Raw genomic sequence first — 25,578 nt, forward strand, 5'->3', positions numbered from 1 at the left:
CCCCGTCTCTACTAAAAATACAAAAAAATTAGCCGGGCGTGGTGGTGGGCGCCTGTAGTCCCAGCTTCTAGGGAGGCTGAGGCAGGAGAATGGCGTGAACCTGGGAGGCGGCGGAGCTTGCAGTGAGTGGAGATCATGCCACTGCACTACAGTCTGGGCAACAGAGCGAGACTCCGTCTCAAAAAACAAAACAAAACAAAACAAAAATGTGTATGTTTATTTTAGAATGTGTGAAAGGTATAAAAATGGAAAATAAAAACTTTAATCCCAGCTGCCAGAGATAACTACTACTAAGGTTCTTTAATAAGTTAACATTGAAAACACAATTATATCCTGATAGTTTTCACCTAATGTTACATCCTGAGCATTTTACCATTTTAAATTATTCAAAACTATGATATTTGGTGGCTATATAATATTACATCATGTGTGCTACAGTAGTAGATTTACCAATTTCTCTTTATTAGACATTTAGATATTTATAATTTTTATTCTTATGAAGGTAAATTCTGAAAGTGTAAATAAGGTCCAAAGTTTATGGATAATGTTTGAGGCCCTTGATGAATATATATTTCTAAATTGCTTTTCAGAAATATTTCATAATCAATGCAAGAGAGTGACCATAGCACTGTTACTTGGCAGCACTATTGTTTTCTTTCTTTCTTTCTTTCTTTCTTTCTTTCTTTCTTTCTTTCTTTCTTTCTTTCTTTCTTTCTTTCTTTCTTTCTTTCTTTCTTTCTTTCTTTCTTTCTTTCTTTCTTTCTTTCTTTCTTTCTTTCTTTCTTTCTTTCTTTCTTTCTTTCTTTCTTTCTTTCTTTCTTTCCATATTTTTAATTACTTGTATTTCTGGTGAGATTAATTCTTTCTTTCTTTCTTTCTTTCTTTCTTTTTGTTTTTTAAGATTCTGAAAACCCTATCACCTGCTTTATTTCTGGAGAAGGGTAAAGGGAGAAGGGAAAATATTCACTTGAATTTGAGGGGCAGCTAAACTGGAAGCAACAATTTCAGGCCTCTAAGTTTCCTCTGATCCATAAGGGAATGCTGAAACTTCCTTGTTTGGAGATTCAAAGAGTTTAATTTTTCCCTAGAGCAAGATCAACAATTTTCACTGCGATGAAAGAATAAAGAATGAACTCAATAGCACCAAATGGGACTTTAACACAGAAAACAGGGCCACTCTTTTTAAATGCAAATTTTTACATTAAAATATGTTTATAAATCATAGTAGGTGTTCTTCCTCTTGATTCAACATTTCTCCCTTCCCTAACAGGAGCCCTGGAACCTGAAGAGCATGTACATTACTAACCAGACATACAATCCAGCCGCCCTGTCCAAATTGGAATCTGATTGCTAATGGACTAGAGTCAGGGCTGCCCCAAGGGATGGGCAGCAGTAAGTATGCTCTCAGGGAGAATGGGTAGTGAGGATGCCACCAGTCAAAGAGCCGAACGCTGTGCACTGGGTCCAGGATGACTTGCACACCCTGCTCACTGTGCAGTTTCCAACCACCATAGACAGTGGAATCTTGGAACACCAGTCTCACTCGATGATGCCACATGTCCGTGCTCACACTGATGGTAAAGAGTAAATATCATCCCCGTGACAATCAGAATACAGATGAAACTGAGGGCGGTGACCTGCAGTAGGCAGTAGTGCTGGTCTGGATTGGTATGAACATCTTCGTACTGAACGGGAGGCTGCAATCCTCCTGTACACTTGCTCTTTAACCTAGGGGACTGTTTTTTGAACTTGAAGTTGAATTCCCACATTGGTTCCTGTCTGTTCCCAACAATCTTTCTGCATCAGAAAAGTAAGCATTTGGAATTCTTTAATGCGCTGGGGGTGCTTTCTGGAATGGCTGGATTCTTGGAGATTCGAGCAGCAAATGGCTCATACATATGGTACAGAGATCGGATCACACAAGCCCGGAGACAGTGCAGCTTCTCCATTGACTCTGGTCACAGACGCAAAGGCAGGGAAGCGTCCAGCGGGAGTGCCTTCGGTACAACCTGGTCCAAAAAGTAGCAGTGCAAGTGACAGTCCAGGCATTCTTACAAATCAGGGAAAAATTCACAATGTCCTCAGGACGGATATAGGAGGCCAGCAACAGCCAAATATCCATGGGATACTCTTCTCCTCCAGCCCCGTCCACTTCTTCTTTGTGCCTCTTGCTTTTCTTTTCTCTGGAGACAGTTCTCTCGTGGATGCTTTCCTCCTGGGCATCCATCTCATCACTGCTGTCGATGATGTCACAGGGCTCACCAGCCCCAGAAAGAGCTTCCTCTGCAGGAACCTGAGAGGCTTCCAAGTCACAAAGAGATTTTACTTCCTGCTGAACAGCGTTGGTTACAGTTTTCTTGACTCGTCTAGACCTCATGACAGCCGGATCCGACTTGGCGTAATCCGGTCACTCGGCCGGAGCAGGCTTCGTGGGCCCGGAACTTGAGTCGCTTTCCTCTCTTGGGCACCGCGACCGTATTGGGGCGAGGCCTGCCTAGCAGGCCGGTTCCCCGGGCCGTGTCTCTGGCCAGAGAGCCGGTCACGGGAGCCGCAGGTCAGCTCCACCCGGCTCCGCGGCCATCCCACACCCGAGATTAATTCTTTCTAAGGTGCTACCGTGGTCATTGGGGCTGTTTACACATATTCCAGTTCATCTCCCTTTGGAAACATAACAGGTTTGGACTCTTCTTTCCTTTTAAAATTATGCTGGGCCATGGGACTTACTTTGGCCAATGAAATATGAATAAAGTGACATGTCACTTCTGGCTCAAAACTTTAGGACCCAGTGCACAATTTGCACATTTCCCTATTTCGTGCCTGTATGATGATGACAGTGTGAATTGAGATGGAGCTTCTGCCAGCCTGGGGCCCAAGAGACCTGGATGACCTTGGCTCCTTGGTGAACCCACACTGGGAGGTAGCATGAGTAAGAAATAAACCTTATTGCATCACTGAAATTCAGGGCTGGTTGTCACTGAAGCATAATGGAGATTATCCTGACTGATATGATTCCATGTATTTTTATATAACAATATGGTGAAAAATTAATCAATGTCCTTCCACTTCAGGAAAATGCATAAATGGATATGAGGACTGTGTGACTCTGAGACAAAGGGAAAACATACATCTTCATAGTCAATGATTTTTCAATTTAAAACTAATATTGTAGTGCTCGCTTCAGCACCACACATACTAAAGTTGGAATGACACAGAGAAGATTAGCATGGTCCCTGCGCAAGGATGACACACAAATTTGTGAAGCATTCCATATTTTTTAAAAAGAAAATAATATTGTAATGTATTTCTACAAGTAAAGTGAAGAAAGGAAAGTATATGATTAATAGGAATAAAGTAAATCATGAGTTTTGTGGAAATGGCACCAAAAATTCAGAAAGAAAGGGAAAAGTCAACTCTGAGACTCCAAGCTGATTTGTTCCCATTTTGTTCTGTGTCCTTCTACTGTTGTTACCCAGACAACACTGCATGCAATGTGGCGGAACAGGTGCAACTTTGCACTGCTGTGATAAGAGAAGGTATTTAGAAGTGTTACACAAGACATGTTATGACAATCCAGCTTCTGCCAATGAATGGAGCACTTTGTGTTTGGATCCCGAAGAAGAAGTTACTCTTCTTGTCAAAGGAAAGAAACTAAATTATCCTTCCCAAGGCCACACCTAGGCAGAAACACATACAGGATACAGAAGGTCAGGTAGAACCACAATGGCAGGGAAACAGAGGCTCAACAAAGAGGTAACATTTTGCCAATCATAATATTTATGGACAGCATAGGGATTAAGGACCCCAAAGAAATGACTTCTCGGAACAAGTTGGCTTAAGATTTGGGGCCAGAATCCAAACAGAATCTACAGAACTTGTACAATGCAAGGAGAAAAATACCAAATGTCTAAGCAATCTTACCTTAAAAAATAGTAACAGAACTCTCTCCCGAATAGTATTCTTTGTTGGTATACATACTTGATGTGACTTATGTAGAAGAAAATTAACTAGCCAATAAATTGTAGCAGAATTACAGTTAGAAATAAGTAATAGACTTAGGTTAGAAATTTTAAAAATCGGCAAATACAAATTTTACGTTTGGGAAAATTATTGGAAAAAAATCTGTGTTCAGATTTTAAACTTTGGTTTCAAGGCCATTTTCATGAGAACATTAAAAGGGAATTTTTACTTTTCAAAAACAGGAGTATTGGATTACTTATTCACCAAATTTTATATAATCATAGAACATCTATTAGGCAGTACAATTGAGTGCAAAGGAAAAGGAATTATAGCTCTACTTCTGCTGGAAAATACAATAAAGAAATAAAAAAGCATGTTCATTTTCTTCTCCTACACATATGTTAGTAAAATATGACTATTATCTATAGGTCTTGGGAAATGATTTTGAAGGTACGTCTTAATAGCTAATATTTATTGAGAATCTACCATGTGGCAGTCAATTTACATGTGTTACCTTCATCTTCACAAAAACCTGATCAAGTCAGCTGTGGTAGACCCAATTAATGGTGGTCCCCAATTAATAACACCTTCCAGTGTTATACCCTCTCCCACATTGACTGTGGGCCTGGCCATCTGATTTGCTTTGTCCTATGGGACAATAGCAAGCATGATACAAGTAGTGGCTGAATAAGTGCTTGAACATTGGATCTGTCTTCTCAAGATCTAGTTGTTGCCACGTAAAAAGCTCAGACTAAATTACTAAATCATGAAAGGTCACCTGGAGAGAGGCTCTGGACAGTGAGAAGCCATCTTGGACATTCCAGCCCTAACCAAGCTCTCAACTGATTATTGTTGAATAAGAGACCCAAGCAAAGCCAGCAGAACCACCCGGCCAAACCCCAACGCACAGAATAAATTTAATGTAATAAATCATTAGACCAGGTACGGTGGCTCACACCTGTAATCTCAACACTTTGGGAGGCCAAAGTGGGCGGATTACTTGAGGCTAGGAGCTCGATACCAGCCTGGGCAACATGGTGAACCCCATCTCTCTAAAAGAAAACCTCAAAAAATAGCTGGGCATTTTTGCACTACAAAATGGTGGTATGCACCTGTAGTCCCAGCTACTCGGGAGACTGAGGTGGGAGGATGGCTTGAGCCCAGGAGATGGAGGTTGCAGTGAGTCAAGATTGTGCCACTGCACTCCAGCCTGGGCAATGAAGTGAGACCCTGTCTTAAAAATAAATAAATAAATGATAAAAGTAATAGATTATTTTTGTTTTAAGACACTACACTTTGGTGTGGTTCGTTAAATAGCAATAGATAACTGAAATATGAGTAATATAATTTATAATTGATGTATATGCTAATTGTGAACCAGAGAGGTTAAATACATAATCGAAGTCTTATAAAAAGATTGTAATTCTGGGCCAGGCACGGTGGCTTACGCCTGTAATCCCAGAACTTTGGGAGGCCGAGGCAGGCGGATCACGAGGTCAGGAGTTTGAGACCAGCCTGGCCAATATGGTAAAACCCCATCTCTACTAAAAATACAAAAAAATTAGCTGGGCATGGTGGCATGCACCTGTAGTCCCAGCTACATGGCAGGCTGAGGCAGGAGAATTGCTTGAATCTGGGAGGCGGAGGTTGCGGTGAGCTGAGATTATACCACTGACTCCAGCCTGGGCGACAGAGTGAAACTCTGTCTCAAAAAAAAAAAAAAAAAAAAAAGAAAGAAAGAAAGAAAGAAGGAAAGAAAAAGATTGTAATTCCAAATGTACCACACAAAATCTCATGTTCTTTTCACTACGCTTTCCTAAATTCCAGGTTTATACATCCAAATTGCTTATTTGACATGTCTCATTGGTTCTCTAATAGGCATTTCAAACATAACAGGCCCTAAACCAAACTCTTGAGCCCTTCTTTCCAAATTTGCTCTTCTCTCTGGGTTCCCTACCTCAGTAAATAGCACCAGCACCCATCTAGTTGCTCAGGAAAAAAAACAAAAAACCAAAAACAAAAAAAACCTAGACCGGGCACGGTGGCTCACACCTGTAATCTCAGCACACTTTGGGAGGCCAAGGCGGGTGGATCACTTGAGGCCAGGAGTTTGAGACCAGCCTGGCCAACATGGTGAAACCCCATCCCTACTAAAAATACAAAAATTAGCTGGGCATGGTGGCGTGTGCCTGTAGTTCCAGCTACTTGGAAGGCTGAGGCATGAGAATCACTTGAACCTGGGAGGAGGAGGCAATAAGCCAAGATCACGCCACTGCACTCCAGCCTGGGCAACAAAGTGAGACTCCGACTCAAAAAACAAAAACGAAAAAAGCCCTGGAATTATCATTGACTTATCTCTTTTACTCACACCCCGTCAACCAATCTGTCAGGAAGTCCTGTCAACAATAAGCTCAAATACTCCTCTGAGTCTTATCGCTACTGTTCGTTCCCTTCTCCTCAACCACCCTAGTTCAAGCCATGATCATGCCTGACTTGAACTACCACAATAGCATACGGGGAAAAGAAAAAAGGGGAAAAAAAATGGCAGAGAGCGCAGAGGGTAAAGCGACAATAGAAAAAATACTTTCCGATTCAACAGTTCTTGTTGTCACTGCCATCCCCAGCACCAGCCCAAACTGAGGGACATTCTACAAAGTACGTTGGCAGTACTCTTCAAATGGTGGCTATCTTCAGAGAAATGAGACTGGAATCTGGCGGAATGAGGGGAATGTTTTCTCTCTTTACTTCTCTGCCACAGCTTTACTCATTTCTAGAAAAGCATAGTGGATGGTGGGTGTTTGTGCATCTCATGCCCTATAATCAATTAGAAAATAAGGTTCTACATGTGATTTTAGGGAGATTACAACTGGAGGAGACTAAGGTCTTGAGCAAGCTTGATCCCTTCCTCTGTATACCAAAATGCTGCTTTGTATTTTGGTGGTTTACTCCTCAACAGAGAAGATCTGGGCAGGAGAAGGTTAATTGAGTAAGTAAACCATGACTTCCAATAGAGAGTGTTCAAAAAAAAAAAAAAAGCACCAGGATGTGTTAGCCCAATAAATAATTCATTGGACTGCCTATTCACAGACTATTAGAAAAATATTACAGAATACCTACATGTCAGTCAGTCTGCAGTTAGTTGAATAAACACTCTATGCAGATGTCACCTGTAAAACCCAGATTTATACATTAGTTGTATGTTTTACCCAGGCAAAAGCATAATATCTAGTAACTTGACTTCAAAAGCTATTAAAATCTCATGCCCTTGAAAAGGTTACCTGACATCTTGTAGGCCAGATCCAGGGTTGAATAGACACGTCCCCTGCCACTGAGCTTACAATAGCCAAACATTCAAATGACACTTTAGTTACATTTGCTGCCCTTACAGAGAAACATTGAGAGTTGTGATCCTTCTGGGCCTTCTAGAATTCTTCTGACTTGAGGGGGCACAGCTGCAGCAGTGAATGCAAAGGCAAAATGTGGATTTTCAAATGCCCCAAATCCAGCTCCATCAGAAACTCCCATTTTTACTCAAATAATTTCCTAATTATTTGATATACTTAAAAAGATGAAAATGGTGAGTCCTACTATCCCAGGAATTGTGCTTTATATGGCCTTTTTTCTACTTAATCTTCACAACAACTTTGTGAGGCAGGTATTATTATTATTCTATTTTTAGATAAAACATCTAGAATATGATAAAACTGAGAGCAATCAAAAAGCATCATTGGTAATATGACAAATTGACACCATGTCACGCCTGATAGGAGGTAAAATAAGGAATCAAATCACTTCCGTGATATTTTTACTAAAAGTGGGTAAACTGAACTCAATCACCACCAGACCAACCCGAATTGAGGGAAATTCTAAAAAATACCTTGTCAGTACTCTTCAAATGCATCAAGGCCATGAAAGACAAAGACAGACTGAGAATCTGTTGCAAATCAAGGAAGACAAACAAAACAAGACAAACTAAATGCAACACATAAATTTGGGCTGGATCTTGGACCAGGAAAAAAAGTAAATTACTGAGACAATTGGTGAACTTGAGAACTGTAGGTCGGGTAATAGTATTTTATCAATGTTAACTTTCTGATTTTGATCATTTCACTGTGGCATGAAAAATGTTAACATTTGGGGAGACTCTAAGAAGGATAATCAGAAATTTTTTCTTATTTTTTGTGTAAGTAAAAAATTATTTCAAAATTAGAAGTTGAAAAGTGGGGAAGAAAAGAAAGTAAAAGAAAAAAACACTAAATGCAGCATCCCAGTAGGGAATCCGGAGAGACAGAGAAGGCGGTACTGTATTTGGGGTGGCAATGAATCTCTTCGGACAGCCCCAAACCATTTGGGGTTTGTCCTTGGAGTGGTTTATCCAGATCAATTTCTGAAGTGTAAAATTCTTGTGACTGACAGGCTGTTGGCGTTGGAAGAGAATGTAGAGGTACTCTGAGGGCTCTCATCTTGCAGAAAAGACATCTGAATCTCAGAAAGGCATGAGGATGATGGGTCCAAGGTCACACAGCTAAAGAGCCAAGCTAAGAACCTAGCTGTTCTGGGTCATGGGATACTATTTCTGTGCCACCGTCCATTTCTGAAAGTGGACACCTCTGTGCTCAAGCCCATAATCCATGGTGTAGGGGCTTTATCCATTAGCCATGTGATTCTACCCACCTGCTAGAGATTTGCTTCTGGAGGCAGATAGTCATTCACTTATTCACTCATTCAACAAATATTTATTGAGTGCCTTCCAATGCCAGGCATTACTTGAATGGTAAATGATACAGCAACTATCAAAAACAAAGTTCTGAAATTCTAGTGGACAGACCAAAGTACTGATCCAGTGTCCACCATTAGTGACCTGCAGGGCCTTGGGCACATTCCTTTACCTCTCTAAGCCTCAGTTTGCTCTTCTGTAACACAGAGAAGATGGAATTACTCAAGGATTATTCTGAATATTAAGTAAGATACTGCATCTAGCCTTTTAGCAGAATTGTCTGGCATGTAAGTACTCAGTAAATATTAAGTATTACTGTTACGTGTTTTTCTCTCCAACCTGGAACTCTGTCAGTTACACTAGCTTGAGGAGATAGCTGGGTGCACTTAGAAATTCTATAGTATATTTCTAAACGCATTGAAAACTCACATTTAAGAAGGTGAGTTTTTCCAACAGAGTAATTTTCCATTTCCCACTCCATTTCTTTGTTATTTTCAAAGGTAGATAAACAATAAAAAGAAAGGGCAAGAAAGGCCAACTGAGAAAATTGGTGCGGAGCGAGGAATTCAAATGGGAATTGTAATATGTGGAATATCTGATAGGTTTTATCTAGTTGTAAATGAGACAGTTCTTGGAGGCTAGTTGCATCTAGCCTCTTCATGGGCATAATTTGAATGACACTTTAGCCAACCCATGATTATTTCCACAAATGGAAGGAATAATAGATTACACGACATACAACAAGATAAGCAGAACCTGCTAGTACTACTTGGAGCAAGCTTCTGGTGCCTTCCTTACTGCTATATCCTAAGAATATGACCATTAATTCCTCTCTGCCATGTTGCTTGTCGCTTGTCTCCCCAGAGTCAGGTCTTTCCAGATATTTACTTTCTTCCCTTCCCCTGACTACCCCTAGCACCAGCAAAGGGCCTTAAACATAGAAAATGTTAAAGAAATATATGTTGGCTGAGTATGGTGGCTCATGCCCATAATCCCAGCACTTTGGGAGGCCGAGGTGGATGGATCACTTGAGGCCAGGAGTTGGAGACCAGTGTGGCAAACATGGTGAAACTCTACAAAACATTACAAAAATTAGCCAGGTGTGGTGGCATGCATCTATAGTCCCAGCAACTTGGGAAGCTGAGGCATGAGAATCACTTGAACCCGGGAAGCAGAGGTTGCAGTGAGCCGAGATCTTACCACTGCACTCCAGCCTCAGCGACAAAGCGAGACTCTGTCTCAAAAAAACTAAAATAGCCGGGCGCGGTGGCTCACGCTTGTAATCCCAGCACTTTGGGAGGCCGAGGCAGGTGGATCACCTGAGGTCGGGAGTTCAAGACCAGCCTGACCAACATGGAGAAACCCCGTCTCTACTAAAAATACAAAATTAGCCGGGGTGGTGGCACATGCCTGTAATCCCAGCTACTCGGGAGGCTGAGGCAGGAGTATCGCTTGAACCCGGGAGGCGGAGGTTGCGGTGAGCCGAGATCGCGCCATTGCACTCCAGCCTGGGCAAAAAGAGCGAAACTCTGTCTCAAAAAAAAAAAAAAACTAAAATTTAAAAAAAAGAAAATAAATGTATATTGGCCCAGTGTGTGGTGACTTATGCCTGTAATCCCAGGAGTTTAGGAAGCTGAGGCATGAGGATCACTTGAGGCCAGGAGGTCCAGACCAGCCTGGGCAACATGACCCTACAAAAAATTAGAAACACACTGTATATAATAAAGTCCAATGGTAATCAGAAATACCAATAATGGTATCAGAAATAAAGTTCAATGGTAGTGAGAGACTCCTCAGTTCATTCAAAATTCTATCTCTCTACTTGCAGATGTTGGGACTGAAGTGAACAGAGAGTACTTTGGCTTTGCATCCTTTCTATGCAACAATTTTCAGCGAGAGGTAGAAAAATTTAAGGGTTACATTTCATATTCTCCAGTCACAAACTCTTTAGAGGAATGATGCTCAATAAATCCAATCAGTAGATCTATCTGGGAGAAGAATTAATGGGCCACATACAATATATATATCTTCAAATTCCTTGATAAGCAGAGATGGACCCGTATTTTTTCAGTGACACTAGTGATTCTATGGGGCAGCCAGGATTAAGAATCAATGCTGCAGATATTTACATGGTCGAATACCCAGCCTAGTATTTGCCAGTCCCAGTTTCAAAGTCCCGGAGGAGATAGTTGTGTGGCTTAGTTGGGTGAGGTGTCTACTGCAATCCCAGCTAAGTTGGCCCAACAGTCAGGATCACATAGTGTAGTGCAAACAGGTTGACTTGGGGACTCATTCCTGTGGCTGAGGCAGTTCTTATGGAAAAATGGGGAGAAGAGTGTTATGGTAGGTTGGACAGACACCTAAATATGTGACTTGACAGATATATGGAGTTCTTACTACTTGTCCCAGAACAATTTAAGACAGCTTGCAAAGACACAAGCAATGCAGGATTTTAAAAAATCCATCAAATTAAGACACCTATGGAAAATAAAAGACATTGTAGGAGGAATCAGGTGAAAAACAGGTAAGATGACTGTCCCAACTTATGCCTTGAAGGCCAGCACACTCTACGAGAAGTGCATCCCAAATTTGTATGTGAGTTTCCTTGGAGCAAACATGAAAATTGAAAACCAGCTACCCAATTCCCAGTATTCATAAGATAACATACCAGTCCCCAGGAGAAGGGCAGCTTTCCCCGAAGAGAAAAGGGTGAAGGTGAAGGAGCTGAAGAAGGTGACTTTTCAGTCACTGGAGAAGAATTTATCTTCTTCGGCTTAGTGCGCCCTAGCTTTGATCTTCTTGCCGGAAATAGGGCAATGAATTGTCACAACTTCCCTTGCCCAGGCCTGTAGCCCAAGGCCAAGTACAGAGGGCAGGGTGCAACCTGAGCTTGGTGTGGAGTGCTTGTAACACTGATGAAATAGAGAACAACTTCAGGCAAGACTTCATTTTCTTTTCTGAAGAGAAATCTCCTACTTAAAATTTCCCTCAAGTCTGCTTCTCCTCCACTCCAACCACAACCCCAACCCTACCACAAACTTTCTGGTGTCAAAGTTGGGTTGTTTACTTACACAAGACTCTAGCACTTAACTAGATGGAAACCACATTAGGGTTGATTCTGTTTAAAAGAACTTTGAGGAAGTTTGAAGTTCTATATGTGACTGACATCAGTCAGTTCACAGAGGAAAGATGAGCATTTATGAGATGGGGATGTGAGATGAAAAGGAAGCGAGAAAAGGAAATGAGGCTTGACAGCCAGGGCGCTGCCATTTTGAGTTCACTTTCCAGAAACTTACCCTGCTGTTTATCCTCCACCTAAATCAGTCTTCCAAACAGACTTGAGTTCGATCTCATTTTATTTAATCAGGAAATTGTCTATTTTCCTATATTGAGTAGGGTCAACATATCAGAGAAATGAACAAACAAAAACCAGCTGTGGCAAAGAATGTCTGTTGTGTTGGCAAACAACGTGAAGATGGAGATGATTCAGCCATGGGCCATTTGGAGATTGTTAAAACAGCTGCCCATGCCTGGGTTCCACTTCAGTGGTGCATCCAGACACAGACTCCTAATCCAGTGCTCTTTTTTCTCCTTCAGCACTCTATTGGGTCCACTAAGCAAGTACTGAGCCATCTCAGGGCACAGAGTAAAAGGCCATGACATTCAAAGGGGCATGGGTCTTAGAATCAAACAGGTCTGGGTTCTAAACCTGCTCTGTTCAGTAACTCAACCTCTCTCAGGCTGTTTTAGTACCTCTGAAACGGAGTAATAATGCCTCCTGTTGAGGTTAGAGATAAAGTAAATATTAGCAAGAATGCCAGGTATTAGAAATAATACAGCACATAAATTAGAACCTGGAAGGTAAATAGGAGGAGTTCTATAACTGAAAGTAGTTATTCACTCCACCTGCTCATCAATCTACTTATTATTTTTATTGCTTTTTCCTGTTCTTTGCTAGTTCTGAATATAAGCTACTTAGTCAAGTTGGGCAGAAAGAATGGAGCAGCAATGAGAGATTTCATGGTGGCTCACACCTGTAATCCCAGCACTTTGGGAGGCTGAGGCAGGTGGATCACCTGAGATCGAGAGTTAGAGACCAGCCTGACCAATATGGATAAACCTCGTCTCTACTTTAAAAAAAGTACAAAATTAGCCAGCATTGGTGGCACATGCCTGTAATCCCAGCTACTTGGGCGGCTGAGGCAGAAGAATCACTTGAACCTGGGAGGCGGAGGTTGTGGTGAGCCGATATAGCGCCATTGCATTCCAGCCTGGGCAACAAGAGGGAAACTCCGTCTCAAAAAAAAAAAAAAAAAAAAAAAAGCATCAGCTTCCTTCGGAAAGTCCCAGTTCCAGAGGACTATTCCACATCTCTAGGAAAGTGAACACAAGGGTTCATAGTTCAGGATTCCGCAATGGTTTTGGTGGTAGGAGCAATGGGAAGTGGGAAGTAAGCTGGCTTTGCCCAGTGAGGAGAAGCTGTCACTGCAGCCTCCCTGTGGATGTTTGTCTTGTAGCCCGTGCGTTGGCTCTTAGGTGTCAATTTGTCCATCTGCCTTCATCATCCTGTTGCACACCTCTGGTCAAATACCTGTCTTCTACAAATAACAGTCCTCTGCTCTCCAGTCTCTGGAAACAAAGGATTCTAAAGCTATGCATCTTTGTATTCCTGAAATGTGCCCATGTGACCTTCTTAGGATGCTTTTAATACCTTGCTTATAACATCAATTTCTTTCTGATTATCAAACCTATATGTATTCATTTAAAAATATGGAAAATACATAAACACTTAAGGAAGAAAAGAGCAATTCCTGCCAACTGCCCCACCTAGAGTTATTAGGCCTGCTGACATCTCCCTGGCCTTTTCTGTAGCTAACATACATACATTCTTTCCATCCTTCCCCCACCAAATAGAATCCCATGATGCATACTGTGGTATGTGCTTTCTTCACACAACAGTATATTATAAACATCCCCCCCCCATGCAATTAAATAATTTGTTTTTATTTTTGTTTTAGTCTCTTTACTTCCTTAGAATCATCATGAGAACATGAAAGCAAGTCGGGAAACCTGGGTCCCAGCTGGTGAAGTGACACTGGGCAACTTATTCAGTCTTCACCTGGATAATCTACAAACCCCATCCCAGTCTCAAAGGTTTATGATTCCAAGCATGGCAGTAATTTTTTTTAAGAAAAACAAATGGACTCTGGATTTAAAAAGACAGACCCTCTGTGAAGCCCAGGTTTGCTCAAGCTCATATACATATAATCTATGTAAGAGGAAAAACTGATGACCATCAGTGATCTTCCACAAATGCCAGACGTTATTCAGGAAGGGAAGAAAAAGTGCTTAAAATTCTCCAATGCTTCTAGTGGCTTTCTGAATTTGAACTCTGATCTCTACCAAACCGTGAGTCCTTTACAGTTTATTGAACTCGATTATTTATGGCTGTGGAGGGAGCTGATCAAGGACTCTCTTTTTACTTTACTTTAGCACTCTGGCTATTCTGACAGAAGTACTATGTGCATTATTTCTGAAAAATGTTTAAAGGAGCTTTAGAATCTTTGTTTTCTGAGTTTAAAAAAATGATAATCCCTGTGATTAACTAAATGTTATTTTTATAGTGCAGAGTTTTCACCATTAAACCTGCACTTTTTCCTAATTCCATTTCATTTAATCACATCACACATTTTCACTATTTTTAATCCTTATATTGCAAGAATTATTTACACCAAAATATTTTCTAATTCATATGACTAGATTATAGAAGGTTAATCAAAAAAAATCGAAACAAACCATTAAAAAGTAGATGAAATGACCAAATAGTATTGCCAGGAGAAAATGGGAAAATAAAAGCATACAAGGCATTCAAATAGATAGATGATAGATAGATAGATAGATAGATAGATAGATAGATAGATAGACAGACAGATATACATAAACATACACACACACGTACACACATATACTACATATGTAATCACCACATTTGTTGAAAACAGTTGTTACATGCCACATTTATTTCACATACATATTTTGGTGGTGTTCAGTGCGTAAGATTTGAAATCCGAAGACCAGCTGGCTGTGTTATTCTTATCAAACCACTGAAATTCTCATTTATAGTGTTCCAAATTATGCCCTTTATAAATGTTCCATTTATAAAATGGAACAACAATACTGCCCATGAGAATCAAAAGAGAAAGTAAAAGTGAAAGCGAATCTAAACTGTAAAGTGATATACAAATGTAAAGATACAAAATACACAGTTTGGTTTCTTTTTTCTTTTTTCTTTTAAATGGAGATGGGTGCCTCACTATGTTGTTCAGTCTGGTCTTGAACTCTTGAACTGAAGTGATCCTTCTGCTTTGGCCTCCTATAGTGCTAGGATTACAGACATGAGCCACCATGCCTGGCCAGCTTTGTTTATTGCCACTCATAATAGGAAAACTGAAAAGATGCCAATTCCCCAAACTATTTTATTTTCCTTAATGGAGTTTCCTAGGAATGAATCTTTGAAGTTCACCTTTTGGGTGCCACTTGCTGACTGAGCCAACCTCAGAGTCCAGCATCTACTTGGCAAAGAACCCTGTGCCAGTTCTTAGACCTCAGATAAGCCTAGTGGGCAGAACTGTGAGTTATGCCTGACTGTCTGACCTTGGCTTTACCAGCCATCCTTTCTCAGCTGGGCTACATATTTAACCTCTAGGTGAGTCATTCTCTTAGATTCCACCCTGGGGCACTCAGCCTCACCATCTACTTCACTCAATAGGTTATGGTCAAGAAGAAGTTGGAAGGACAACTGGAAGCAGAGGTGTTTTGTAACACTAAAAATTTTTTGCTCTGGACTGGAGTGGCAGGGAGGATCAGGGTGGTGCGGTGGTGAGCATGCTGGAGCCAGGGCCAAGACGCTTTGGCTGATAACAACTGTGCCTACTATACCTCAGTTTTATTATTTGGAAAAAGAGAATATTTTCAGCTGTGAGTTAATTTTAAGAATTATCTCTGACATTTATATGGTGATTTGTAATTTCCTTACATAATGTTGCTTGTCCTTATTCTCAGAAGAATGCTGAGAGATAGATAGTTTGATAGTTATTAGTCTCCCACGTTACAGTGAAGATACATGGGCTAAGAGAGATTATGCGTTGAAGTGCTCAAGTGGTTAAAACACTTCCCTACTGGCTCCAAAATTTAGTCCAAACTTCATCATTCTTCAGCTTCAGCCCTACTCAAACTACCTGTAGTTTCTCTAAGGCAGGAATTCTCAAAGTGGAATTCTCAAAGTGGACAAAGAACCTCGGCATCACCTGAGAACTTGTTAGAAACACAAATTCTTGGGCCCCATCCAGTTCCACTGAATCAGAAACTATGAGAGTGAGGCCTGGTAATGTGTGCTTTCACAAATCCTTTAGGAGATTCTGATGCCTACTGAAGTTAATTAAGCCTTAGAATACATGTAAGGACTCTAAGGCATTCTATTTTCTCTCTCATCATCAGGCCTTTAGCATGCTGCTCCACCCACATAGAAGGAGCTCCAGCCGTGTCTCCAGCTCCAAGTGCTACCCTCAACCCCATACTCTCATAACTCACTCACCCCAGTCTCACCCCAGTGTCCCTTGAGTGGATTTACTCCTAAGTATCCCAAGTCTGAGAAGTTGTCTCTGGTTTGTTTGACCTCCTATGTGCCCCTAGAGAAACTTGTCCATTCCTCTAGAAAGGATCATTTCTCATGGCTCACTATTAAATTTTCTGCCTCCCTCAATAGGCCGTATGCTTCCTGAGGTCAAGCAGCATACCTTATTTATTTCTATATCCCCAGGGTCTAGCAGTGTCTGAAACCTAGTAGGTATCTAATAAAAGTTTGCTGAGAGGAGAAATAAATGATTAAATGAATGAATGAAACTAGTCATTCAACTAATACTTAAATCCGTTATCAGCTGACTCCAAGCCAGACAGGATTGTGTATGAAAAGTGCTCAGCATGATACCTAGGTCATAGTAAGTGGTCTATAACAGTCCATTTTCCTTCCTTTTTCTTCCTCTGAGAACATTTCGCACAAAAAAAAATCAAATACTGAATAAAAACAATGTTCTATTTTGACGATTGACCATAGGAAAGGTGAGGAATGGTTTCCAGCCATCCACCTAAAAGTCATGATTTTCAAGAGAATCCTCAATCACAATCAAAATCTCTGACCACCCACCAATAATAATTTATTATTTACTAGTTAGAAGATAGATGTTCTTCTTTTGTTCTCGTATTTTAGTTTTCACTTCAAACTTCCTTTAGCAAAAGTTTTAAAATATTTTGGACAGGTGAGAGACTAGCATTGGCACCATGATCATCTATATATCTACCATGAGCTCAGGGTTTCTTAGCCTCAGCACTATGGCATTTTGGGATGGATAATTCTGTTGTTGTTGGGGGCCTTCCTATGCAATGTAGGACACTGAGCTGTGTACAATCTGTTTTCACACTGCTATAAAGAACTACCTGAGACTGGGTAATTTATGAAGAAAAGAGGTTTAATTGACTCACAGTTTCCATGAACTTAACAGGAAGCATGACTGGGAGGCCTCAGGAAACTTACAATCATGGCCAGGTGAAGGGGAAGCCAGCATGTCTTACATGGCCGAGCAGGAGAGAGAGTGAAGAAGAAAGTGCCACACGCTTTCAAACAACCAGATCTCTTGAGAACCCACTCACTATCACAAGAACAGCAAAGGGGAAGTCCGCCCCCATGATTCAATCACCTCCCGCCAGGCCCTTCCCCTGACACGTGGGGATTACAACTCGAGATGAAAATTGGGTTGAGACAGAGCCAAACCATGTCAAGCAGCACCCCTGGCTTCTCACTAAGTGCTAGTTGTACATGCCCATCCACACATACACATACACATGCACACATACATATACACATGCACACATACACATACACATGCACACATACCCTCCCCCTGACTTGAGACAGCCAGAAATGTCTCCAAAAGTTGCCAAATGTTCCCCAGGAAGTAAAATTAACCCTCTTCCTTTGTAGAGAACCATCAACTCTGATCAATAATTGTTAGCATTTTACCATATTTGCTTTTTATACATTTTCCCATAATTAGAAAATAAAATTTTAAAGTAAGTCAAAATTTCAAATTTTCCAAAATTTGAAAATAAGTCACAGATAAGCTGGCAGTTCACCTCCACAGACTTTCACAGGTATCTCCTAAAAACAAGGACGTCAACTTATATAACTACAATATTATTATATACATAAGAAGGTTTATAAATCTCCATTATTATCTAATACCTCATCCATAGCCTTTACATGTGCAAGTAATATTAGCCTCAAGTTTGGGAATGGAAGGTATATTTTACTGTCTAATTCTGGTCCTGTATTTGAAAGGCGAATGATTATACAGTCTTTGCTGTTAGGCTGGAACAAGGAATTTGATTTCAAATGGCTTCCCTCAACTTCGGTATTCTGGTCAGGAGTTCATGAGCAAACTACCACATAGGTGCATCAAGACACTTGGTGATTTTTAAAAATAATAAAAATAAAAGTCTTTAAAACAAGTGAACTGCTGAGCACACAAGTTGACTGACTGTACGCTTTGGTATTTTTAATCCCTGGTATTTCCATTGTCTCCTTTCATCATTCTCTTTCTGATCTCATTTTATTTCCAGACAGCTTTGATACCTGGTTCATCATTCTATGATCAGTTCTCATTTGACTCCTCATCTCCTTTGCCCTGCTATCTTTTACTCACAATTCTTGGCAAATTGATAGCCCTTAAAAAATTGAACCATTGCTTCCTTCTCCCTTTCACCAAAGATCTCAAGATTTGCTGAAGAAAAATCACCCAGATTTATGTCGTTACATATGCCTGGTCCCCATATTTAGCTGGGCTTCTACTGCCTAGAAATCCCAGTGTTTTCCATATCTAATCTCTACAGTGGTCATTTCACAGACCTGTGACCTCTGCCCACTCTCATTAGATGACCTCACCTCCTATTCAGAGTTCACAGAAGTCATCTGATAAGAAAGTCTTCCCAAGCTCACCTGCATTCTCTTCTAGCTTTTCTTCCTTGTTCCTGACTTTAAAAAGTTGCCCCTGCTTTTGCCTAACACTCTTGCCTTTTGCTCTGTTAGGGAGCCCATGTCTTTGTCATTTCTCAAGGGTTTGGTTTTCTCGTTGAATACTCTTCCCCTCTTCTGTTTCTCTAATCATTTCCTGATTACTTGTCTATCTAAACATAGTTAAGTCTCAATCTTTCTTGACCTCATGACAACCCTCAACTATGTCCTGATTTCTTTCATTTGCTTGATAACCAAGCCCCTTCAGAATCTTTCTGAAGCAAAGGTTCATGGACTTCATCAGATTATCACCCCTTTATCACCAAGAAAAACTACAAACCTCTTCTCTACACGCTTTTCTAGAGAAATCGTGTCCATTCTCATGGCTTCAGTTACCCTCTATATGCCATTGGCTCCTGATACCTCTTCTGAGATTTCCATTTTCTGGATTTCCAACTGCACAGACACCAAACTTAGCAGGTTCCAAGATAAAACCGTTATTTTCCTCCACCCTCAAACAAGCTCCTGGTTGATTAATATCTTAGTAGGTGACACAGCCCCTTCTCCGTTGCCCAAAGCTAAGATCTCGAGGCATCCTAGGTAGTGCTTACCCTTCTTCTCTATATCCAATCAAAACTAAGCGTCACAAAAGTTCTACTTTCTAGATGTGTCTCAGATCCACGGGCTTTATCCCTCTGGTGACCACTCCTGTCCAGATGGCCTGAGAGACTGTGACAGCCTCATAATCAACCTCTCTGCTTCCAGTCTTGCTCCTCACTGGTCCCTTTAGCATGAGGCAAACACTTTAATCTTTTTAATGTGTAAACCTAATCATTTCATTGGCTTAAACTTCATCAGTGGTTTGCCGTTGCCCTTAGGATGAAGTCCAAACTCTAATGTGCTCAACTTGTCCCTTTATTGCTTGCCTACCTCTCCAGATTCATCCTGAGCCCTTTATCTCAACACCATCCATTCACAGACATAATGCTCCAAATATAACAAACTTACTTCAAGGCCTCAAATGAGCCATGGAGTCCAACACTTTTCAAACATTGCATATTCTATTGTCTCCACCTGCAAATTCAAGTAAGCCACCAATTGGAGATTACCTGAGACATATTTCTTTGGCAACAGTTGTGTATTCTACACTATGATGGGCCAAAGCCACCATATAAGTAATAAAAGTTCCTTATGGTTTTTACGGTACTTCATTTGTTGCAGAAGTAATAAATATTCACCATAGAAAAATTAGAAAAAGCAGATATGCATGTAGTTTGCATATATATATGTGTATATGTTTATAATGTGCACATATAATATATATACATAAATTATAAAATAGGATCACCCTACACAAATTGTTTTTAAAATACAAACACATTTATTTTTGTGCTGAAAATGTCAAGTAAATAATTTAATAGCTCATCTAATTATATGCCCATGAAAATTAGAATAGTCACAAACAATAAGAAATTTCCATGATTTCACATGAGAACTGTTTTTTGTTTGTTTTTAACTTATTAAGAACTTCCTTCTTCAACCTTCCAGCTACCTTTTGTTTTATAGTGATAAAATATACATAACATAAAATTTACAAGTTTAACCTTTTCTAAGTGTACAATTCTGGCTGGGTGTGGTGGTTCATACCGGTAATGCCAGCGCTTTGGGGAGCCATGGTGGGGCGATTGCTTGAGCCCAGGAGTTTGAGACTAGCCTGGGCAACATGGTGAAACCTTGTCTCTACAAAAAATACAAAAATTAGCTGGGCTTGTGCCTATAGTCCCAGTTACTCAGGAGGATGAGGTGGGAGGATTGCTTGAGCCCAGGAGAAAGAAGCTGCAGTGAGCTGTGCTTGTGCCACTGCACTCCAGGCTGGCCAACAGAGCAAGACTCTGTCTCAAAAAAAAGTTTTTTGTGTGTGGCATTAAGTATATTCACAATGTTGTACAACCACCACTACTATTAATTTCCAGAACTTTTTCATCATCCCAAACAGAAACTTTGTATCCATTAAATAACTCCTCATGCCCTTCTCTATCCCACTCCTGGTAATCTCTACTTTCACATAAATGTTTTGTAATTTGTTTTTTTCCACTTAATTTCCAACACCTTTAACTATTCTCCAACATAATTCTTAATGGTTGCAAAGATTATAATGATTATGTCATAATTTAACTGGCCCTTCATATTTAAATATTTAAGTCCAATACTAATTTTCAATCTCAAAAACAACACTACACTGAACTTCCTTGCCTTACTGTTTCTGAAGCAGTTTTTATCTTCTCAAACCCTGTGAGAATTCAAAATTGATCATGCTATCTCCACATTAAAGATGAGACGGCGAAATTCAAGTAGATTATGCTTTGTCTAGTGTCTCCATATAAGGAAGGGCAGAGCTGAAGCTAGAACTCAATACTTCTAACTCGATACCACTGCTCTTCTATCTTGCCTCAGCCAGTCTCATTATTTCTCAGTTTGGCAGAAGATGGCAGTTAGGACAGAACAGAGGATTGGGGAATAACAAACGTCTGTGGAGAGATGGCCACACAGAGCTGCCAAGTCTGCGTTAAGTGGCATGGTGGCAGACTGAAGATAGAGGAAGGAGACTGAACGAGGTAGCTCACACCGGTAATTCCAAGGCTTTAGGAGGCCAGGGCAGGAGATTTGCTTCAGGACAGGAGTTCAAGATCAGCCTAGGCAACACAGTGAGACCTTATCTCTACCAAAAACAAACAAGCAAAAAAATTAGCTGGGTGTGGTGGTGACCTCCTTTAGTCCTAGCTACTTGGGAGGCTTAGGAGGGAAGATTGCTTGAGTATAGGAGTTTGAGTTTACAGTGAACTACATCACACCACTGCACCCCAGCCTGAGCAACAGAGCAAGACTCTGTCTGTAAAGAAAAAAAAGCAGATAGAGGCAGGGGACTTGTGAAATGTTTAAGGCCTACAAACCACACTGGGATATCACAAGTCCAAAAAGAAGAGACTGTAAACAAGCTCTGAAAGCTGCCAACAGCTAGGACCTAGGGATTGGCACCACTCTATTGCTGGTCTCCAAGACTTCCTTCTTGGGAAGAACTTGCTAGTATGGAATTCTCAGCCTCTGGGGTCCCACCATGTGCTGTGTGTCTATTTGATAAATAATACAGTATAATAATCAGACTTGGGAAACTGTTTTGAACAAGTCGAATGGAACACACACACATAAATGTTAAGTAGACTAGTTAAAACTCCAGTCTTCTTTGCTTTTTGGCAAAAATAATATAATCTTGGTGGAGAAAACACTGGTATTAAAAGCAGATTGTCTTTGACCTTAAGACAACATTTATTATTATCTTATAAATACAGTTTATTTCCTAGGAAAAAAATCTTTAAAACATTAGGTCCATAGTGGAAAAATAGCAAAAGGGATTCTTTAAAGCAAATTGTTTGTAACTTTTCAATCAATTAATGCTGCCTTTACTCATTTATCCATTTTTCATTTTCATAATTTTACACAATTTTGGTTTCCCTGAAAGCAGATACTGAGATAAGAACTTTTGAGCCGGTAGCTTATTTTTGAGGTGATCCTAGGAAGCAGAAATGTGGGAGTTGGGAAGTAGAGACAAAGAAAACAGGGAAGTCAATCAAGTGTTTTCTAAGGAGTAGGTTTTCACTGTGAGCAACTGTGGCTTATGTCTGCTGAGCATTGTTAAAGAACTGAGTAGACCATGCTCCAGAATTGTCCCATCAAGGTATGAGAGGCTAGAGTGTTTATCTATCAACTTCTAAACCTTATTGACTGAAGGTTCCTTTTGGGGGTCAGTATTTAAAGCTATCCTCCTCTCTTCTTTCTCTTGTACTTTTGGGCTCTAGGATCCAGATGAGCATCCTTCTATGGCTGTGGGGAAGCCCTGAGGCCAAAAGCAAACAGGTGCCAGGAGTGTGCCCTCAAGGTGTGCACAGGAAGTGTATGGAATGTCCATTAAAGTTGCTCTAAAGTCAGGTGGGCTGAGGCAGGTGGTTGAGAGACCATCAGTGTCTATACATATTTCTTTTGTACTTAAAACCTTCTCCATATAAAAACAAAACAAATAACAAATTAAGCGCGCGCGCGCACACACACACACACACACACACACAAATCTGCAGCAGGAGCAAAGTCTTTTCTTTGGCTACTACAGAAAAGCAAATTAATATTTTAAATATTATATTAAGTTTAGAATGTGAATTACAGAGGAGAGAAACATTTATCTAGATAATTCTTCATTCGGCATCCATTAAAACTTGGGGATTGTACTTTTCACCCAAAGAACAATAATATAAAATTAGATGGCACTCTCAACATCATTGGTCATTAGGGAAATGCAAACCAAAACCACAGTGTGATAGCACGTCATATTCACTAGAATGGCTATAATCAAAAAGATGGATGATAACAAGTGTTGGTAAGAATATGGGGAAACTGAAATCCTCATGTATTGTTGGTAGGAATGCAAAATGGTATAGCCACTTTAGTAAAAAGGTTGGCAGTTTCTTAAAAATATAAAGTTCCCATATGACCCAGCAATTCCACTCTGAGTAAAAAGATTGGATACATATCTTTATATAAAATCTTTTAACATAAATGTTTATAGCAACGTTATTCATGATAGGCAGAAAGTGAAAATAACTCGAATGTCCATCATCTGATGAATGGATAAACAAAATGTGACATATCGATACAACAGAATATTATTCAGCCACAAAAGGATTAAAGTACTGATACATGCTGTGACATGGATGGATCTTGAAAACATTATGTTAAGTGAAAGAAGCCAGTCACAAAAGGTCACATATTATATGATTCAACTTATATGAAACCCCCAGAACAGGCAAATAATCTTTTATTTTTCTTTGAGAGAGTCTCACTCTGTTGCCCAGGCTGGAGTGCAGTGGCGCGATCTTGGCTCACTGCAACCTCTGCCTCCTGGGTTCAAGCAATTCTCCTTAGGCAAATTAATAATCTTATGCATAAAGAATCTGTACCTGGAGATGGAAAATAAACTAGTGGTTGCCTGGGGCTAGGAGTAGGAATGAATTTTAGAATAAGACATCCCCAGATTCAACATTAAAAGCTCTGATACCTTGGGCAATGTACTGAAAAACTCTTGACCTCAGTTTCCTCAACTATACAGAGGAAATAATAATGCCAACCAACTGTGGAGATTAAATTGAGCAATGTAAATAAGGAGACTGATAAAAGAGACACATTTAGAAAATGGTAATTATTATTACTTCTGCTACTACTATATTATTATTATGGAGAAAGAACACAGGCTGAGGACCAATACAGCATAAGAGACACAAAGGCTAAAACACACTAGAAAGTGGGCACAGAATCTTTGTGGAGGGATTGTCTGTGTTAACAATTTGATCATTCTAAGGTACTGAGGACTGTTTAAATTCAATTCCAGCTATTAAGGTGGTAAAATGTATTTTAAAAATAAATATGGAGAAAAACAGAAATTTTCTTGGAAAAGCAAGGGGAGCAGATCACTTCTCAAAAACTGTAGAAAGACTTTATGGACTTCATGGGTAAAATCTCAGCCTTAGAATTAGGAATTACAGCAACAGCTAACTTTTGCTAACCATGCCCCTCAGCCATTACTCTTACAGACATTATCTCATTTACTCCACTTGATAATACCATGAGATAAGTGCTGTTATATCCCCATTTTTCTAAATATGGAAACAAATACTTAGAAGACTTAAGTGACTTTCCCAAAATCATACAGCCAGAAAGGGGCAGCGTCCCAGTCCGAACTCAGGTCTGCCTAAATCCCAAGCATGTGATCTGCAAAGAAAGGGAGGTGCGGGCAAGGAGGAAGGAATGGAAACTGAGAGGAATCTTGAAGAGGAAAGGGGTAACCTGTGGTCATTCCCTTTAGATGGCCCCATCCAAGACTGTGACCTTCACACCTCCCAGCTACATTCCCATTGTATTCCCTGTGCACCCAACTCCAGGGGCACCATTCACAGATAATACATTGTGAGTGGTGGCAAAGCAGCTGCTTGCTGCCATCATGTCATCATAGGTAGCAAAGTGGCTTAAAAAAAGAAGATTGCAAGGTAAGTGTGTGTAGTGGGGACTGGGAGACAAAGAAAAATTGGAAAGGGATTCTGGGGAGTGAACTAGAGATAAATGAAGGATCAGATGGCAGCACTCCACTGAGGTCAGGAACAGGGAAAGATACAGGGTTTGGTTCATCAGGAAGGGAAGGAAAAGGGAACTCTGGTTTAGAGACTTTAGGAGAGGTACAAAGCATCCCTTAAGAGTTCTAGGACTCTTAGAACAGGGAGAGAGAGGGCTGGGAGTTCTGTGCGAGAAGGGACTGCAGAAAGCCACAGAAAAACCGTGCCCACTGCGTAGTTTCACCAGACTATTTCTCAGCTCCTTTTTTTGTTGTTGTAGATGGTGAGGTGGAAAAGAAAACAGGTTACTGATTGGTCCTTTCACTTAAAAAAGAAATACTCCGGAAGTTTTGGTGACTCAATAATGAAAGTGATAATGCTTTTCAAATGTGAAGCATATAAGATGAATTTTTTTTGTAGTTGTTTTTTGTTTAAATTGTAAATGGGGCTATTTTTCCACCTGTGAAATATATATTTCAATTATGGAAAATGATATTTCTACCCACAAGTCAGTCTGGCAACAATGCAGTGGATTTCGCCTCTGATTTGTTTTTTCTTTTTTTGTTGTTTTTTTTTTTTTGGTTTTTTTTGAGACCAAGTTTCACTCCTGTTGCCCAGGCTGGAGTGCAAAGACAGGACCTCAGCTCACTGCAACCCCTGCCTCCTGGGTTCAGGAGATTCTCCTG

At 40.3% G+C, this 25,578-nt stretch overlaps 1 non-coding gene and 1 pseudogene across 1 annotated transcript; one reads left to right on the forward strand and one right to left on the reverse strand.

Annotated features, from left to right (window-relative positions):
* Positions 1-1,198: 1,198 nt before the first annotated feature.
* Positions 1,199-2,681, reverse strand: LOC103221330 (transmembrane protein 183A-like; annotated as a pseudogene).
* Positions 2,682-3,168: 487 nt separating this feature from the next.
* LOC119620749 (U6 spliceosomal RNA) lies at positions 3,169-3,275 on the forward strand. Its single transcript, XR_005237301.1, has one exon. It is a non-coding gene; the product is annotated as a U6 spliceosomal RNA (small nuclear RNA).
* The last annotated feature ends 22,303 nt before the right edge of the window (positions 3,276-25,578 follow it).

The sequence above is a fragment of the Chlorocebus sabaeus genome, chromosome 15 (genome assembly GCF_047675955.1).
Source record: "Chlorocebus sabaeus isolate Y175 chromosome 15, mChlSab1.0.hap1, whole genome shotgun sequence".
In the NCBI taxonomy this organism is placed as follows: Eukaryota; Metazoa; Chordata; class Mammalia; order Primates; family Cercopithecidae; genus Chlorocebus; species Chlorocebus sabaeus.